At 38.9% G+C, this 20,253-nt stretch overlaps 1 protein-coding gene and 1 pseudogene across 1 annotated transcript in view; one reads left to right on the plus strand and one right to left on the minus strand.

The window, feature by feature from the left end:
- Positions 1-20,253, minus strand: part of LAMA2 (laminin subunit alpha 2) — an 886,276-nt gene that overhangs the window by 584,915 nt on the left and 281,108 nt on the right. The window lies entirely within an intron of this gene.
- On the plus strand, positions 5,728-6,775 carry LOC105721324 (mesoderm-specific transcript homolog protein-like; annotated as a pseudogene).

Consider the following 20,253-nt stretch of genomic DNA (forward strand, 5'->3'; position numbering starts at 1 on the left):
TGTAACCATCCATTGGCCTTCCATCTTTGGGTGGAATTCCTGGATACTAATATCTTTTCTGACTCTTGAAAAAAATGTCTATGGAATTAATCCTTTATTTATTATATTTAACTTTTGTACTATGTGTCAGATATTCTGTTAAGCTAAAAGAAAGTACATGAATTTGAAGCTGTTGCAGTCCTTGTGAAACTCCAAGCAAGTGAAGGTAAATATGTTATAAATTCATTCTTTCGTTCAACATGTATTTGTTGAATGGCTACTATGTCTCAAGCACAGGGATACCACAAGGGAAAAGAAAGGGAAATTCTTGATCTTGTGGTGCTTTCCTCCAGGATAAACTGTAATACATATGACAAGGTCTATCATTGACACAAGAACAAAAAACTGTTAATATCAAGAGGATTGAAGAATGTCCATTTTCATGAAAAGGCAATAATTGTGTTGAGTCTTAAAGGATGAAAAAGTGTTTACCAAGCAAAATTGTGGCGGAAAGCCCTTCTAGACTAAGTGATGAGCATGTGAACCTGAGTTGGAATTGAAGAGAAATTAAAAGTTGCAGAACCTTTTATTTTTTGGAAATTCACTTCAGACTTATGGTAAGCTGGAGAACTGCACAAAATAAGAGAAAGCTAGCCGCAAAAAGATGAGTTAGAAATCAGTAGTGAAAGTCTAAGTGGAAAGTATCGAAGTCTTGTCTCTGAAGAGCAACAACAGTGCAGAAAGAGGGAAATGAGTGAGGTCATGGTGAGGTTTTTGGATCAAGCACCAGAAATCATTAACTAAGATTAAGACTATCAACATAGAGTAGGTCTGGGAGTTAAGATGATAGAATTCTATCCCTTTTGCTGGCTTCCATTCTTTTGATCACTCTTAAATGTTGGTACTCCTGGGACCTTCCCTTCATTTCTTGTGTTACACAAGAAATTACAAACTGATGTCTACAAACAATCAAAAACAAGCAAAAATTAACAAAACATAAGTAAGAGAAAGAATACTTCTAGAAGGACGTCCTCTGAGAAGTATGAGTTGTACGTTTTAACATCCAGTGCTTTCACCCTTCCCTCATGGGATCTAGGCATTGAGTTCATAGTGAACAGGTGAGACAGATGTAGTAAAGTGCTTAAGTCCTTGTGCTGGATAAAAAAATACCTTGTGTTTGCATTGCAGCTTCTCCATATACTAACTGGTGGCTGAAAGTAACTCCTGTAGCCACTCCATCTAAATATGAGACAATAAAAACTTTTTTCATAAAGCTGTGGTGAGGTCATATAAAATAATTCATGCAAATAGTGTCTAGCACTGTAAGGGCCTCACAAAACATTAGTTCTACATAAGAAGAATAAATACTGTATACTATGAACTATTCTAACTACTTCCTACTATTTCATTTCATCTTCACAATCAGTCAGGGAGGTAGATATTCTTGTTATTATTATTGTTAATATCACCATTGCCCTCATTGTTACAGATAAGGGAACTCAGGCACTAAGAGTTTAAACGGCTTACCTCAAGCTAAATATCTTGCAGGTGATGAAATTGTAATACAATACAGGCAGCCTGGCTAAAAAGTAAGAAATATTAATCCCAGCACAGATACACGGAAACTAAGCAACACACTCCCAAATGACCAATGGGTCAAAGAAGAAATCCAAAGAGAAATCAAAAGTATCTTGAGACAAGTGAAAATAATGATACAACATACCAAAACTTCTGAAATGCAGCAAAAGACGTTCGAAGAGGGAGGTTTACATTGATAAATGCCTATGTTAAGGCAAAAAAATCTCAAATGAACAACTTAACTTTATGCCTCAAGGAAATAGAAAAAAACTAAGACAAAGATAGATAGAAAAGGGAAGGAAATAATATTGGAGCATAAATACATGAAATAGTGACTAGAAAGAGAATAGAAAATATCAACATAACTAATAGTTGCTTTTTAAAGATTGACAAAATTGACAAACCTTCAGCCAATAAGAAAAAAGGAATGATGATTCAACTAAATTCAATTACAAATTAAAGAGGAAATATTGCAACAGAAAAAAAGGATTATAGAGACTGCTCTGAAGAATTATATACCAACAAATACAATAAGAAATTGATAAAGCTAGATACATAGAATCTACCGAGTCATGAAGAAATAGAAAATCTGAACAAATTTGTATAATGAGTACCTGATAATAAATAAGGAGAATAAATCAGAAATTTAAAAATCTCCCAATAAAGAAAAGTTCAAGATCAGACACTAGAAGGAAACACTTCCAGTCTCATTTTATGAGGTCACTATTATACAATGCTAAAGCCAGATAAGGACACTACAAATAAAGAAAATTACAGGGCGATATCTCTGATGAACACAGATATAAAAATCCTCATAAAAATACTAGCAAACAAAATTCAACAGCTTATCAAAAGGAACATTCACCATAATTAAGAGATATTTATCCCTGGAATAAATGGATAATTCAACATACATAAGTCAATAAATGTGATATAGTATTCTCACTTATGCTTGGTTTCCCTTTCTATGGCTTCAGTTGCCTGTACTCAATCATAGTTTGAAAATATTAAATGGAAATTTTCAGAAGAACAATTCATAGGATTTTAACTGTGCACTGTTCTGAGTAGTAGGATGAAATCTTACACTGTTCTATTTCCTCTCACCCAGGAGGTGAACCATTCCTTTGTCCAGGGTATCCAAACTGTATCACAACCCACCTGTTAGACACTGACACTATGTGCTCCTGGCATCCAACCATCAACATTGTCATAGCTCAAAAACCAAGGGTCACTCAAAGCAGATGGTCTTCCTTCTTTTTCATAGATATATACATATAATAAAAGGCATACTATATGTAGGTTTCAGTACAATCTACAGTTTCAGGCATCCACGAGGGGTCTTGGAATGTACCCCCCATACATAAAGGGGAATTACTCTACACAACCTTCACAGAATAAAGGATAAAAATCATATTGTCATCTCAGATGCAGAAAAAGCATTTGATAAAATTCAACATCCTGTCACGATAAAAGCTCCCAACAAATTAGGTATAGAAAGAATGTATCTGAGCATAATAAAAGACATATATGATAAGCCCACAGCTAATATCATAATGAATGGTGAAAAGTTGAAAGCTTTTTCTAAGATTAGGAATAAGATGAGGAAGATGTATTAGTTCATTTTCACACTGCTATAAAGAACTGCCCAAAACTGGGTAATTCATAAAGGAAAAAGGTTTAATTGACTCACAGTTCAGTACAGCTGGGGAGAGCTCAGGAAACTTACAATCATGGCAGAAGGCAAAAGGGAAGCAAGGCACTTGTTCACAAGGCAGCAAGAAGGAGAATTGCCAAGTGAAGGGGGAAGAACTCCTTATAAAAGCATCAGACCTCGTGAGAACTCACTATCACAAGAACCACATGGGGGAAACTGCCCCCATGATTTAATTACCTTCACCTGGTCTCCTTTGACATGTGGAGATTATGGAGCTTATGGTGGTTACAAATGAAGATGAGATTTGAGTGGGGAAATAAAGCCTAACCTTGTCAGGTGTTCACTCTTACTACTCCCAATCAACGTAGTACTATGAGTACTAGCCAGAGCAATTAGGCAAAAAAATAAAAAAGAAATAACATTCATCTGAATTGGAAAAGAAGGTAAATTATCTCTGTTTGCAGACGGCATGATTTTATATATAGGAAACCCTAAACTCTATCTAAAGTGCTATTAGAAACTAATAAAGAAATTCAATAAAGCTGCAAGAAACAAAATCAACATATGAAAATCAGTTGTGCTTCTATACTAACAAATACCCAAAAAAATGCCAATATCTCTATGAGGCTTTTTCTGGATCTCTACATAAAAGGGGCAAGAAACACCTTCCTCCCAAAGGAACAAAGAATGGTGATTACTTACAAGTAAGCCAGATTTTGGCAATTGGACCATTTTTGTCTTAACAAATATAGCTAACCAGTCTCTATAGCTTACAAGGTATTCATAAATTCTCCAAACAAACACAATTTATTGTAAAGAATACAGGTAAAGAAGAGTTCTGTGAAATTGTTTAAAAAATAAGTAAATAAATGAATTCCCAAAAGACTCTGAGTCTTTATTGATCCCGCAAGCTGTGACACAGAGTTCACCCTTTGATATGCACCATTCTCCTGTACCATTCATGTCCTGTAATGATTTCTCCTTTTCTCAGTTCATTTCTCAGATATTTATGTTTTTTTAACTTAAGAACTATTTTACTGGCAGCATTCGCCTCATTGTTGTGACTTCTGAAGAAAAAAGTGGTAGTTTTAAAATAAAATGTAACCTTAATTTCATTCATTCATTCATTCATTCATTCATTCATTCAGATATTCAACATTAAGATATTTACTAGGCATTATGCGAAAGAATTTTCAATAATAAAGAAGTGAAAGAAGACCACTTACTGCCTGAAAAGTGCTAGAAATGGCCACCGCAAAGTGTGATGAGAACTACAGTAAAGACTCAGAGTCCTTTGGGAATTCATTTATTTACTTATTTTTTAAACAGTTTCACAGAACTCTTCTTTGCCTGTATTCTTTACAATAAATTTCTTTTGTTTGGAGAATTTATGAATACCTTGTAAGCTATAGAGACTGGTTAGCTATACTTGTTAAGACAAAAATGGTCCAATTGCCAAAATCTGGCTTACTTGTAAGTAATCACCATTCTTTGTTCCTTTGGGAGGAAGGTGTTTCTTGCCCCTTTTATGTAGAGATCCAGAAAAAGCCTCGTAGAAATATTGGCATTTGAACTGTTAAGAATAGGTAGCACTTAAACAGGACTAGCAAAGAGCATCCTAGAATCATAGGAACAGAAAAGCGAATGAGTTAGAAAGTGTGTGTGTACATGTAGAGAAACCGGGGGTGTTTTAAAAGGAAGTTGAGATGCATGCACACTGTGATGGTCTTGAAAGCCAGCGAAGATAACAGGGAAATACTGAAAGATTTTCATAAGGAATTTATATAATGAGACTTCTACTTGCGGAAGATTAACATGATAGTGATGTAGAATAATCGTAAGAAGAAGAGACTTTGAGTAGAGAGATCGGTTAAGGCATCATATCAGTCAGGACAGGCTAGGATGCTGTATAACTACAGACTCCAAAGTCTGTGGATTAAACTAACAAAGACAGCAAGGACGTATTTCTTGCTCCTGCTCCATGTACATTTTGGGCCCATGTGTGAAGGGTGGGGAAAACTGATCTATATATTCTACACTTAGGCATCCATCTGGAAGATCATCTGTCTCTATAGTATGGTAAATTATGCACTGGCTTGTAAAACTTGTACTCAATCTAAGAGGAACACATGTCAGTTCTGTTCACATTTCATTGACTGTCTATGCCTAACTTCAGGGGTGAGCAAATGTAATCCTACTATATGCTCAAAAGGAGAATGACTGGAAATATCTATGAATATTTCAGTCCCCTCAAGAGGAGATTGCAATAGTTCAGTCAATGAGAGTGTAAGCAGTAGGAATGAAAGGAAATAGGAAAATAAAAGAAATACCTCAGAAATAGAGGCCGCGGCAGCGAGCACACCCCGGCACTTCCTCTGCGGCACCCGCGCCTCGTATGCGCAGGCCAGCAGCGCACGCCAGAGTGGCGCCACCCTGCACCGGCTGCGGGCTGCGCCCGCGCTGCCTGCCGGCCCTTCACCGCTGCAAGGGTTAACGCGGCCACTGGGCGGCGCCGAGATTGACTCCGCAGGATGAGGGAGTGGTGGATTCAGGTGGGCTGTTGGCCGCTCCCCTGTTTGCTGCGTACCTGCACATCCCAGCCCCTCAGCTCTCCCCTGCCCTTCGCTCATGGAAGTCTTCAGGCAAGTGTTTCACTTATAAGGGACTGCGTAGCTTCTACCAAGACTCTGTGGGTGTGGTTGGAAGTCCGGGAGAGTTGTGCTTTTACATGGTTTTCCAACATCCAGCTAAGATTGGTACAAGATTTGGGAAGGTTTGACCTTGACGTTTCATCTGGGGATTACCCTTGATTTCTTAGGCTTTGTCTTCATTGACAAACCGAGACCACATCACTGTTCCATATCTGAGCAGGCCGGCATCGTGGAAGGGCTTTTGTGGCATCTGGGGCTCCAGAACAGCAGGATCAACCTTCTGTCTCATGACTATGGGGATACTGTTGCTCAGAAGCTTCCCTACAGGTACAAGCAGAATTGATCTGGTCGGCTTACTATAGAGTCTCTGTCAAATGGAGGTATCTTTCCTGAGTCCAGTCCACTCCTCCAAAAGTTACTCAGAGAAAGAGGTATGCCGTCACCCATCCTAACACGACTGATGAACTTCTTTGTATTCTCTCGAGTTCTCACCCCAGTCTTTGGGCCGTATACTCGGCCCGCTGAGAGTGAGCTGTGGGCGTGTGGTCAGGTATCCACAACAAGGACGGGAACTGAGTCATCCACAGTCTCTTCCAGTACATTAATCAGAGGAAGAAGTTCAGAAGGCGCTGGGTGGGAGCTCTTGCCTCTGTAACTATCCCCACTCATTTTTTCTATGGACAATTGGATCCTGTAAATCCCTAACCAGAGTTTTTGGAGCTGTACAGGAAAACGCTGCGGAGGTGCACAGTGTCGATTCTGGATGACCACATTAGCCACTATCCAAGGCTAGAGGATCCCATGGGCTTCTTAAGTGCATACACGGGCTTCATCAACTCCTTCTGAGCTTCCCTATATTACCTCCCCTACTCCCTTATCTGTTGTGAAGAAATGCCCCGGTCATCAAACACTATTCTCTCACCAAGTCCACTTTACTCAAACTGGTGAACGTGTATAGGAAGAAGCCACCAGGAGCTCTGACTAAGGTTGACGTGATAGTCCACCTCCCATTACTTTGACATCCGATCAAATATATGGACTTGGCTTTGCTTTTGTGTTATTAGGAAATTCTGATGAGCATTCCTATTTACTGATGCAGAAAGACATTCTTTTGCATAAAAGACTTTTTAATACTTTGGACTTCTCTGAAATATTTAGAAGTGCTAATTTCTGGCCCAGCCCACCTAGGAATTCTATAGTAAGAATGAGGAGAAGGGGACCTCCTTTCCTCTCCTTGAATGGCTTTAGCTTTATGGGCACATGCTTTTTAAAAGTTGTTTAAGCAACACAGAGCTGAGTCCTCTTTGTCATGCCTTTAGATTTAGTTTCATCAGCTGTTTTCAGTTATAAACATTTTGTTAAAATAGATATTGGTTTAAATAATATACCATTCTAAGTATGATTTACCTACACATTATATATATTTTATAAAGATACTAAACCAGCATACCTTGCCCTACCAGAGTAGTGAACCTAATTAAACATGTTTGATTTCTGAATAAATTGAACTAAATCCAAACTATTTCCTAAAATCACAGGACATTAAGGGTCAATAGCATCTGTGCCAGAGATTTACTGTTATTAGCTGGGAAGACCAATTCTAACAGCAAATAACAATCTGAGACTCCTCATACCTCAATGCTTAGAAGCATGTCTCTCTTGAGCTACCATAGAGGGGAAGGGATTGTTGTGTAGTCCAAGTCACCATGATGAATGTACATTGATTCCTTTAATGTACATTCCTGTACTTTACAGACAGGAAAGTTGCAGAAACTTTAAGGACAAATTCTGAAAGACCTATGAACAAATGGTGCTGAATACCTTTTTTTAAAAGACACATTTCTTTGTCTTAGTCAAAGCGAGATTATTAAATGATTATTTAAAATTCATTTTTTTTAATTAGCAACTTCAAGCATAACAACTTTGAAACTGGAATAAGTGTTTATTTTCTGTTAATAAAAATGAATTGTGACAAAAAAAGAAGTAGAATCAAGACCTTGTTCATTGATATAATAATGGGAAGAAAGAAAAGGATCTAGTAGGAATCTAATAGTTTATGCCTTGAGACTGATGGGACCTTCAGCAAAAATTTGGAAATAGGAGGGAAAAAAACTTGACAGAGGTGGGTGAGTTCTGTGGAGAGAATGGGATACTTCAAAGTAAGAATGTTTAGCTGTTAAGTTTAAGCCACCTTAAGCTGTAAGTTCTGGCAGGAATATGCAAGTAAGGATATCCAAAGGAGATAGAAAATTAGAGATGGAGCTCACTCACAGAGGTGGTCAAATATGTAAATAAGGATTTTGAAGTCACTAACATAGAAGTAATATTTAAATCTATAGGCCTAGATGAGACTGCAGGTTTCATATCATTAGATTGTCCTTACCCTATTCTTGAATCAACAGGAAGGATGTTGATCTAATTTTACTAGCTTCACATTTCTGGGGAAAACAAAGATAAACTACTAATGATAGAATTCATTCAGATAAGAATTTGAAAAGTTCTTCAGGAAGAAGGAACACTACTTTTTAAGGATGAAATTGGTGATAGTTGTGAATTCTGAACTCTTTCGGTGCCTTATGTTTAATATATCCTACAGTTATTATATCTCATTCCTAGAAGTTCACCATGTAAAAATACACGTGAAAACTTGATTTCCAGTAGAACAATTAAGAAGCACATAGTGGAGGGAGATCCAAGATGGCCGCTTAGGAGGAACTCGGGAATGCAGCTCCGAGAGAAAGCACAGAGGGTGAGTGGACGCCGTATTTCCAGACTGATTTTTACTGCCCACAGAACAGGAGATTCACACGCAGAGAAGCCACACGGGTCGCCAGCGCTGCTGGCGCCGCTGGCTTGAACGGCGCAGCCGCTGGGCCGGCACCCTGAGGCAACGGCTCACTGTATAAAGTGAGAGTCTGAGTCCCCTATAAGCCAGCAAGGGGAGCTGAAACGGGGAGCCAGGCCAGCGCCACGAATCTCAGAGCCGCGGCTTTAGCCAACGCAGCGGCTCCGGAGGCAGATCGGATGAGACGGTGTCCCCTCTTACCCAGCAAGAAGACCTGAAACACAACTGAAACCGGGACGGTCCAGCTCTGTGGAGGAGGGGCGTTCTCCATAGGCACCCTGCTGTTCTGTACCAAGGCAATCCGCCACTACAGAGACTCCGTCACTACAGGGGCGGGCCAACATAGCGGAAGCAGTTCTAACTACACCCAGAAGTTCACACGGAAGCTGGGTGGAGCCCACAGCAGCTTAGCGAAGCCTCTGCAACCTGAGTGTGACTAGGCTGCCACCTTGTGGGCAGGGAAAACAGCAACCGCACAGGGGAACATCAGAAAACAGTAACTCCCTGGGACAGAACACCTCGGGGGAAGAGCAGGGGGTTTATGAGTTCTGCCACAGCAGACTTAAAATTACCAAAATCAGAAAGACAACAACTACAAAGTCAGCAGGTGGAAAAATCCACAAAGATGGGAAGAAACCAGCGCAAAAAGGATGAAAACACCCAAAACCAGAACACTTCTCCTCCTACAAGGGATCACAACTCCCAACCAGCAAGGGAACAAGACTGGACGGAGAATGAGTGTGATGAAATGACAGAATCAGCTTTCAGAAAGTGGATAATAAGAAACTTCCGTGAGCTAAAAGAACATGTTCTAACCCAATGCAAAGAAACTAAGAACCTTGAAAAAAGACTTGACGAAATGCTAACAAGAATGGACAACTTAGAGAGGAATATGAGCGAATTGATGGAGCTGAAAAACACAACACGAGAACTTCGTGAAGCATGCACAAGTTTCAACAGCCGAATTGACCAAGCAGAAGAAAGGATATCAGAGGTCGAAGATCAACTCAATGAAATAAAACGAGAAGACAAGATTAGAGAAAACAGGGTAAAAAGGAATGAACAAAGTCAACAAGAAATATGGGACTATGTGAAAAGACCTAATCTACGTTTGATAGGTGTACCTGAATGTGACGAAGAGAATGCATCCAAGCTGGAAAATACTCTTCAGGATATTATCCAGGAAAACTTCCCCAACCTAACAAGGCAGGCCGAGATTCAAGTCCAGGAAATACAGAAAACACCACAAAGATACTCCTCTAGAAGAGCAACCCCAAGACACATAATCATCAGATTCACCAGGGTTGAAATGAAGGAGAAAATACTAAGGGCAGCCAGAGAGAAAGGTCGGGTTACCCACAAAGGGAAGCCCATCAGACTCACTGCAGATCTCTCAGCAGAAACCCTACAGGCCAGAAGAGAGTGGGGGCCGATATTCAACATCCTTAAGGAAAAGAACTTTCAACCCAGAATTTCGTATCCAGCCAAACTAAGCTTCATAAGTGAAGGAAAAATAAAATCCTTTGTGAACAAGCAAGAACTCAGAGAGTTCATCACCACCAGACCAGCTCTACAAGAGCTCCTGAAGGAGGCACTACACATAGAAAAGAACAACCAGTACCAGCCACTCCAAAAACACACGAAAAGGTAAAGAGCATCAACACAATGAAGAATCTGCATCAACCAAAGGGCAAAACAGCCACCTAGCACCAAAATGACAGGATTGAATTCACACATAACAATATTAACCCTAAATGTAAACGGACTAAATGCCCCAATCAAAAGACACAGACTGGCAAATTGGATAAAAAGCCAAAACCCATCAGTGTGCTGTATCCAGGAAACCCATCTCGCATGCAAGGATACACAAAGGCTCAAAATAAAGGGATGGAGGAAGATTTACCAAGCAAATGGAGAGCAAAAAAAAGCAGGAGTTGCAATTCTCATCTCTGATAAAATAGACTTTAAAGCAACAAAGATCAAAAGAGACAAAGAAGGACATTACATAATGGTAAAAGGATCAATGCGGCAAGAAGAGCTAACGATCCTAAATATATATGCACCTAATACAGGAGCACCCAGATACATAAGGCAAGTTCTTAAAGACTTACAAAGAGACTTAGACTCCCACACAATAATAGTGGGAGACTTCAACACACCACTGTCAATATTAGACAGATCAACGAGACAGAAAATTAACAAGGATATCCAGGACTTGAACTCAGACCTGGAACAAGCAAACCTAATAGACATTTACAGAACTCTCCACCCCAAATCCACAGAATATACATTCTTCTCAGCACCACATCACACCTACTCTAAAATTGACCACATAATTGGAAGTAAATCACTCCTCAGCAAATGCAAAAGAACGGAAACCATAACAAACAGTCTCTCAGACCACAGTGCAATCAAGTTAGAACTCAGAATTCAGAAACCAACCCAGAACCGCACAGCCTCATGGAAAATGAACAACTTTCTCCTGAATGTTGACTGGATAAACAATGAAATGAAGGCAGAAATAAAGACGTTCTTCGAAACCAACGAGAATGAAGACACCACATACCAGAATCTCTGGGACACATTTAAAGCAGTCTCTAGAGGAAAATATATAGCAATAAGTGCCCACATGAGAAGAAAGGAGAGATCTAAAATTGACACCCTATCGTCAAAATTGAAAGAGCTAGAGGAGCAAGATCAAAAAAATTCAAAACCTAGCAGAAGACAAGAAATAACTAAGATCAAAGCAGAATTGAAGGAGATAGAGACACGAAAAACCCTTCAAAAAATCAATAAATCCAGGAGCTGGTTTTTTGAAAAGATCAACAAAATAGACAGACCACTAGCCAGACTAATAAAAAAGAAAAGAGAGAATAACCAAATAGATGCAATAAAAAATGACAAAGGCGATATCACCACAGATTCCACAGAAATTCAAACCATCATCAGAGATTATTACAAACAACTCTATGCACATAAATTAGAAAACCTGGAAGAAATGGATAAATTCCTGGACAGCTGCCTCCTGCCAAGCCTAAACCAGGAAGAAGTCGAAACCCTGAATAGACCAATAACAAGGTCTGAAGTCGAGGCAGCAATTAAGAGCCTACCACCCAAAAAAAGCCCAGGCCCAGATGGGTTCACAGCAGAATTCTACCAGACATACAAAGAGGAACTGATACCATTCCTACTGAAACTATTCCAAATAATCCAAAAAGAGGGAATCCTTCCCAAATCATTTTATGAGACCAACATCATCCTAATACCAAAACCTGGCAGAGACTCAACAAGAAAAGAAAACTACAGGCCAATATCCATGATGAACATAGATGCAAAAATCTTCAATAAAATAATGGCAAGCCGATTACAACAGCACATCAAAAAGCTTATCCACCATGATCAAGTAGGATTCATCCCGGGGATGCAAGGCTGGTTCAATATACGCAAGTCTATAAATGTAATTCACCACATAAACAGAACCAAAGACAAAAACCACATGATTATCTCAATTGATGCAGAGAAGGCCTTCGACAAAATTCAACAGCCCTTTATGCTAAAAACCCTCAATAAACTAGGTATCGATGGAACGTATCTCAAAATAATAAAAGCTATTTACGACAAACCGACAGCCAATATCATACTGAATGGGCAAAAACTGGAAGCATTCCCTTTGAAATCTGGCACTAGACAAGGATGCCCTCTCTCACCACTCCTATTCAATATAGTACTGGAAGTTCTAGCCAGAGCAATCAGGCAAGAAAAAGAAATAAAGGGTATTCAATTAGGAAAGGAGGAAGTCAAATTGTCTCTATTTGCAGACGACATGATTGTATATCTAGAAGACCCCCTCATCTCAGCCCAAAAGCTCCTGAAACTGATAAGCAACTTCAGCAAAGTCTCAGGATACAAAATCAATGTGCAAAAATCACAAGCGTTCCTATACACCAATAACAGACTTAAAGAGAGCCAAATCAAGAACGAACTGCCATTCACAATCGCTACAAAGAGAATAAAATACCTAGGAATACAACTAACAAGGAATGTAAAGGACCTCTTCAAGGAGAACTACAAATCACTGCTCAACGAAATAAGAGAGGACACAAACAGATGGAGAAACATTCCATGTTCATGGTTAGGAAGAATTAATATCGTGAAAATGGCCATACTGCCCAAAGTAATATACAGATTCAATGCTATCCCCATCAAGCTACCAATGACCTTCTTCACAGAACTGGAAAAAACCACCTTAAACTTCATATGGAACCAAAAGAGAGCCCGCATAGCCAAGTCAATTCTAAGCAAAAAGAACAAAGCAGGAGGCATCACACTACCAGACATCAAACTCTACTACAAGGCTACAGTAATCAAAACAGCATGGTACTGGTACCAAAACAGAGATATAGACCAATGGAACAGAACAGAGGCATCGGAGGCAGCACAACATATCTACAACCACCTGATCTTTGACAAACCTGATAAAAACAAGCAATGGGGAAAGGATTCCCTGTTCAATAAGTGGTGTTGGGAAAACTGGCTAGCCATATGCAGAAAGCAGAAAATGGACCCCTTCCTGACACCTTACACTAAAATTGACTCCAGATGGATTAAAGACTTAAACATAAGACCTAACACCATAAAAACACTAGAAGGAAACCTAGGCAAAACCATTCAGGACATAGGCGTAGGCAAGGACTTCATGACCAAAACACCAAAAGCATTGGCAACAAAAGCCAAAATAGACAAATGGGACCTAATCAAACTCCACAGCTTCTGCACAGCAAAAGAAACAGTCAATAGAGTGAATCGGCAACCAACAGAATGGGAAAAAATTTTTGCAGCCTACCCATCTGACAAAGGGCTGATATCCAGAATTTACAACGAGCTAAAAAAGATTTACAAGAAAAAAACAAACAAGCCCATTCAAAAGTGGGCGAAGGACATGAACAGATACTTTACAAAAGAAGACATACATGAGGCCAACAAGCATATGAAAAAATGCTCATCATCACTGGCCATTAGAGAAATGCAAATCAAAACTACATTGAGATACCATCTCACACCAGTTAGAATGGCAATCATTAAAAAATCTGGAGACAACAGATGCTGGAGAGGATGTGGAGAAATAGGAACACTTTTACACTGTTGGTGGGAGTGTAAATTAGTTCAACCATTGTGGAAAACAGTGTGGCGATTCCTCAAGGACCTAGAAATAGAAATTCCATTTGACCCAGCAATCCCATTACTGGGCATATATCCAAAGGATTATAAATCGTTCTACTATAAGGACACATGCACACGAATGTTCATTGCAGCACAGTTTACAATAGCAAAGACCTGGAACCAACCCAAATGCCCGTCGATGATAGACTGGACAGGAAAAATGTGGCACATATACACCATGGAATATTATGCAGCCATTAAAAACGAGGAGTTCGCGTCCTTTGTAGGGACATGGATGAACCTGGAAACCATCATTCTCAGCAAACTGACACAAGAACACAAAATCAAACACCACATGTTCTCACTCATAGGCGGGTGTTGAACAAGGAGAACACATGGACACAGGGAGGGGAGCACTATACATGGGGGTCTGTTGTGGGGGAGTGGGGGGGACAGCGGGGGGGTGGGGAATTGGGGAGGGATAGCATGGGGAGAAATGCCAGATATAAGTGAAGGGGAGGAAGGCAGCAAATCACACTGCCACGTATGCACCTAAGCAACAACCTTGCATGTTTTTCACATGTACCCCAAAACCTAAAATGCAATAAAAAAAAAAAAAAAAAAAAAAGAAGCACATAGTTAAAGATGATCTTCTGAAAGGCATTATAACAGTTTTGCCATTTTTAAGGAGAGATTTCTATTATCTTTGCCTTCACATTCACAGATGTGAATTTTTAGTAAAGAATTAATGAGTGAAATCCTTTATGAAGGTTTTCAAGTATATTTTTTGAACAAAGTTTTCAGCTTGCAGAGACATTGTTTTTTTACTATCTATGTAGGTAAATTTGAACTGATTCATTATACCAATGGTTCCCAACGTTTTTGGCACCAGGGGCCAGTTTTGTGGAAGACAGTTTTTCCACAGACTGGGGTTTAGAGGATGGTTTGGGAATGATTTAAGTGCATTGCACTTATTGTGCACTTTATTTCTATTATCATTACATTGTCATATATAACAAAATAATTATACAACTCACCCTAATGTGGATTCAGGGCAAGCCCTGGGCTTGTTTTTTTGCAACTAGATGGTCCCATCTAGGGATGATGAGAAACAGTGGCAGATCATCAGACATTAAGTCCTCATAAGGAGCACACAACCTAGATCCCTTACATGTGCAATTCACAATAGGGTTTGCACTCCTCTGAGAATCTAATGCTGCTGATGATCTGACAGGAGGCAGAGCTCAGGTGGTAATGCAAGTGATGTAGAGTGCTGTAAACACAGATGAAGCTTCACTCACTCACCCACCACTACTTCCTACTGTGCAGCCCAGTTCCTAACAGGCCACCAACTGGTGAAATGCACAGGTCCCCAACCCTTAGTACCAGTTTGTGGTCCAGGGGTTGGGGACCCCTGAATTACACAATCAACATACATTCAATTATTCAAATGAAGTCAAATATATAAAAACCAAACAATATGAAGAGTATTTTTGAAATTGTTATTATCATTTATTAGTGGATCTTGAAGTCAGTTTAATAGGTCAAAACCAGCATTTAAAAAATAATATAAAATAGAAATACTGGAGTTCACTGAATGTAAAATGTCTAAGTATTTCTTTAAGACATCTTATGATATTTTTATTATATATGTATATGTATGTGTGTTAGAAAGAGAGAAATTGTCCAATTTAAGGGCATTTCTTATCAAGAAAAAAGTTTGAAGGCTACTGTTCTGGAGGAATGAGAAGAGAGGAGGAAGAGTGGTGTGTTGACCAGGAAATGCTTTATTTTATCAATTAAAGACAAATATTGGCTATGGATCCCATTTCACACTTCATTTCAGTAGCCATAGTTCATTCTCAGTCCTTTAGAATCCACCAGATCTTTATGTCCCGCAGCCCTCAGCTTCGTTATTTTGTGCTTGCTTGATGATTTGTACCCAAAACCATAGCTTAGAGGATGAATGTATTCGAACTGGATGTCAACCTTAATAAGATTCAGCAAGTACCTACTTTATCCTCTATTTCACCTTTGTTAGCAGAGCTGAAGTGTACTAGAATTTGTTTCATGATCTTACCAATAGTACTACAACATTGTATCTGATGAATACTAAAACACCTTTTCAACTCTGAGCTTTAACACTACATTAAATATTTCTAATTGGAAAAGTCTTTATTTCAAAAAGGCTGAGGAGAAACGTCAGATTTCCTGAATTTATCTCAGAAGGAGGATTACCGTTACTAAAAAATGAGCATAAAAATTCAAACTATGGTCTATGGTGTCTTCCGTTAACCAAGACATAATATTAGTATTAAATAATAGCTAATCCGGAGTATTTAACTGTTATTCTGGATTTTTATATGTTGACAAAAGAAACAGAAAGGTTAGAGCCATCAGCAGCTTGGGAGCTTATTAAAGCATTAGAGTTTTAAAAATTTCTTTCCAATTCTTCAACTTGGGTTCACTTTAAATGTTGAGAACAAATCACTTTATTATTAAGGAATGATAAATACCTGAGTTACCTCTGGGGATTATAAATTTGGGATATGACATGTTCTGATCCTTGAAGCAATAAACTGACCATATCTCAAGAACAGAGGCCTAAACGAGAGGAGTTGGAATTCATACCCTAACCTCTATTGCCACCATGACCAAAGAGTTTTTGTTTTGTTTCGTTTTGAGACAGAGTCTCATACTGTTGCCCAGGCTGGAGTGCAATGGCATAATCTCGGCTCACTGCAACCTCTGCCTCCCAGGTGCAAGCAATTCTCCTGCCTTGCTTGAACCTGGGAGGCAGAGGTTGCTTGAACCTGCCTCACTGGAACCTGGGAGGCAGAGTAGTTGGGATTACAGGCGCTCACCACCATGCCCAGCTAATTTTTTGTGTTTTTAGCAGAGACGGTTTTACTATGTTGGCAAGATTGGTCTTGAACTCCTGACCTCGTGATTCGCTCACCTCAGCCTCCTAAAGTGCTGGGATTACAGGCATGAGCCACCGTGCCCGGCCAAGGGTTGTTTTTTTTTTTTTTTAAAGAAGTTAAGAACAGACTCAAAGCTAAGAAAACTGAGAGTTGTTGTTGAAAGATGCAATTTCACCTTTGAAGGCCACCACTCTACCTCCCCATGTAGGTGGTGAAAAGAAAAAGAAAAAGGCATACAATTTTCAAATAAAACAAAATTTTCGTCAAGAAATATTGAAATGTTAGAAGTACTATGTAGAAATCCTAGATCTGGTGAAATATTCTGTCAGAACGGCTCACTGGTGAAGGACCAGTGGAGAGTCCCAGTCCAATGGGATAGACCCACAAAGAATGTGGCAGAGAAGAGAACAAAATGACTATTCAGTTTAGGCCCAGGAAGTTTCCCTGCTCCATTTCTCATAGCAAGACTGAGACATTGCTGGACATGCAAAACAAGATGTGAATTAAGATGGTATTTATGCAAAAAACAAAATAAATCAAAGAATAATCCATATATTGCTATGTGAGAATTTGTGCCTATGTAAACGCATACCTAAAGAATAAAGACAGTGGTTTTCTCTGTATAGAGCACTGGGAGTGAGGATGTTATTTTTGAATTATTTTAAACTATTGTAAAATACACGTAACATAAAATTTATCATTGCAGCCTTTTATTTTTATTTTTATTTTATTTTATTTTATTTTTTGTGAGACGGAGTTTCGCTCTTGTCACCCAGGCTGCAGTGCAATGGCATGATCTCGGCTCACCACAGCCTCCACCTCCTGGGTTCAAGCAATTCTCCTGCCTCAGCCTCCCGAGAAGCTGGGATTACAGGCATGCGCTATCATGCGTACAGTTCCGTAGTATTAAGTACCTTCTCATTGTTGTGCAACCATCACCAACATTCACATCCAGAATGCTTTTCATTTCGCAAAACAAACTCGGTACTCATTAACTAATAACTCCACATTCCTCTCTCCCTGCAGCCCGTGGTAATCACCATTATACTTTCTGTCTCTGACTACTTTAGGTAAGTAGAATCATAACAGTATTTGTCTTTTTGTGACTGGTATATTTCACTTAGCAGAATGTCCTCAAGGTACATTCGTATGGTAGCATGTGTCAGAATTTCCTCTCTTTTAAAGACTGAATAATATTCCATTGTATACATGTATAACATTTTATTTATCTATTCATCTGTCAATAGTCAGGTTGCTCCCACCTTTTGACCATTTTAAATAATGCTACTATGACAGAAATGTACAAATATCTTTTCAGAGCCCTGCTTTTAATTATTTGGGGCATATTCCCAGAAGTGGAATTGTTGGATCATATAGTAATTCTATTTCTACCCTCCATACTGTTTCCCTGGTTTCCCATGGTCACACCATTTTGTATTCCCATCAACAATGCATAAGGGTTCTAATTCCTTCACATCCTCAACAATTTCTATCTTTCATTTTTAAAATTGTGGCAGCCATCCTAAAGGGTATAAAGTTTCTTTTGAATTTTTTACAACCAAAATATATTCACATACTATTTTTTAAACATTTAAAATATCTCAACAATATGGTGTGAAACTTAAGCATATATATTCTGTAAAAGGCTTGTTGATGTTATTTCTGGTTAAATAATTCTCTTCTCTAAAACAAGATGCAATTGTGTAAAGAATAATTGAAATGTGGTTGGTGAGAAGTGCTGGTTGGCCTACGGTGGAGTCAAATAGAGCATTTGGAGAAATTCACAAACTGGGAAATAACCCATCTGCATGAGCTGGACCTACAAATCCAGGGGGATTGATGGGGGTACATTGAGCTCTTACAAATATCTAAGAGAGGAGTATAAATTTTTCATATAAGGGATTAAGAAGGATGTTTTAAAAAAAAGCTTATTTCATTATTTAGGGGAATTTTTCTTCCTGAGATATATTTTCTCGAATTACTAACTGATAATTTAATTTGATACTTAAAATAATCAAAATGGCAGAATGTTTCCTTCAGTCTAAAAACTTAGCTGGAAAACTTGTCCTCCTCCTTCTTCTCTTCCTCTTTCTCCTTTATGAGCAGTTCAATGGTATTAGAATTGAACGTTAATGCATGTTTAAATAGGAATGATTTTGGATGGAGAAGAGTTTTATGTTGTCAGTAGTCAGTAGTTCTGGTAAGGACAAATAAAGCATCATATTAATGGAAGGATCTGTGTAACAGCTATGTACACACACACACACACACACATATATAAAGAAGCTTGTAGAAAACTGCGACTGGGATAAAAAATCAAATTAAGGGAGTAGCTAGAATCTTGAGAGCATAGTATGATTTTAATAGATTTTGACGAATATTTTCTTCTGCCATTATATGTAAGCAGAGATAGTAGCTCTCAAAAATTTGTCTTGTGTTTCCTATACTTAAAAAACTCAGCTCCTTGCAGTTAAGAGGGGCATATGACTATTCTTAGTAAAAATGTGGAGCGGAGTCATGACTATGACTTCCTGGCTGAAGCACTGAAGACCTAGGTACCAGCTCCCTGCTCCTCTCTTCCTCTCTTACAGCACCCATAAAAGCCATTTGCTGAGTTGAAGACATCACAAGAGGAGGACAATGGGGACCCTGAGTCACCAGATGGACCTGTATTTGACATTGCATCATTGAGAAATAAACTTCTGTAATGCTAAACTTTTAAGATTTGGGGGTTTATTTGTTCCTACAGCATGGCTTAGCATTGATCAGACTACTACAGCAGATTAGTGATAAATTGTGTTCTTATAAGAATTAGCAGTGATATTGAGAACAGTGGGAAAAATTATTATTATTTCTCTGATCATTCTACCATCTATATCTCCATCCTTTCCATATTCAATATATTGGATATATTTCCCCCTTTTAAAGTAGCTATAATTGTTTCCTAACATAGCTCTGTTTGTTTCCTAATTGAGCTATATTAGTTTTCTAGAACTGCCATAATAAATGACCACAGACTAGGTAGCTTAAAACAACAGACATTTGTTTCACAGTTCAGGAGGCTCTCAGTCTGAAACCAAAGTGTCAGCCTGGTTGGTTCCTTCTAGACACGGTGAGGAAGATTTTCTATTCCTCTTTCCTTGGCATTGCTTGGCTTGTCGATGTACCACTCCTATCTCTGCCTCCACCTTTACACAGCTTTCTCCCTGTGTTTCTGTATCTCCTCTCCTCTTCAATGAGGACCCCAGTCATATTAGATCAGGGTCCACCCTAAACCAACATGACATCACTTTAACTTAACTACATTTGCAAAGATCCTATTCTCAAATAAGGTCACATTCATAGGTACCTAGGGGTAAGAGTTCAACATTTCTTTTTGAAGGGCACAATTCAGCCTACAAAAATAGCTTATCAATGACATACCACTTCAGCTTCCCACTTTCATCTTCTGGAAGTAAATCT

Source organism: Aotus nancymaae, unplaced genomic scaffold, assembly GCF_030222135.1.
Source record: "Aotus nancymaae isolate 86718 unplaced genomic scaffold, 86718_ANA_hifiasm-v0.15.2.pri h1tg000040l, whole genome shotgun sequence".
In the NCBI taxonomy this organism is placed as follows: Eukaryota; Metazoa; Chordata; class Mammalia; order Primates; family Aotidae; genus Aotus; species Aotus nancymaae.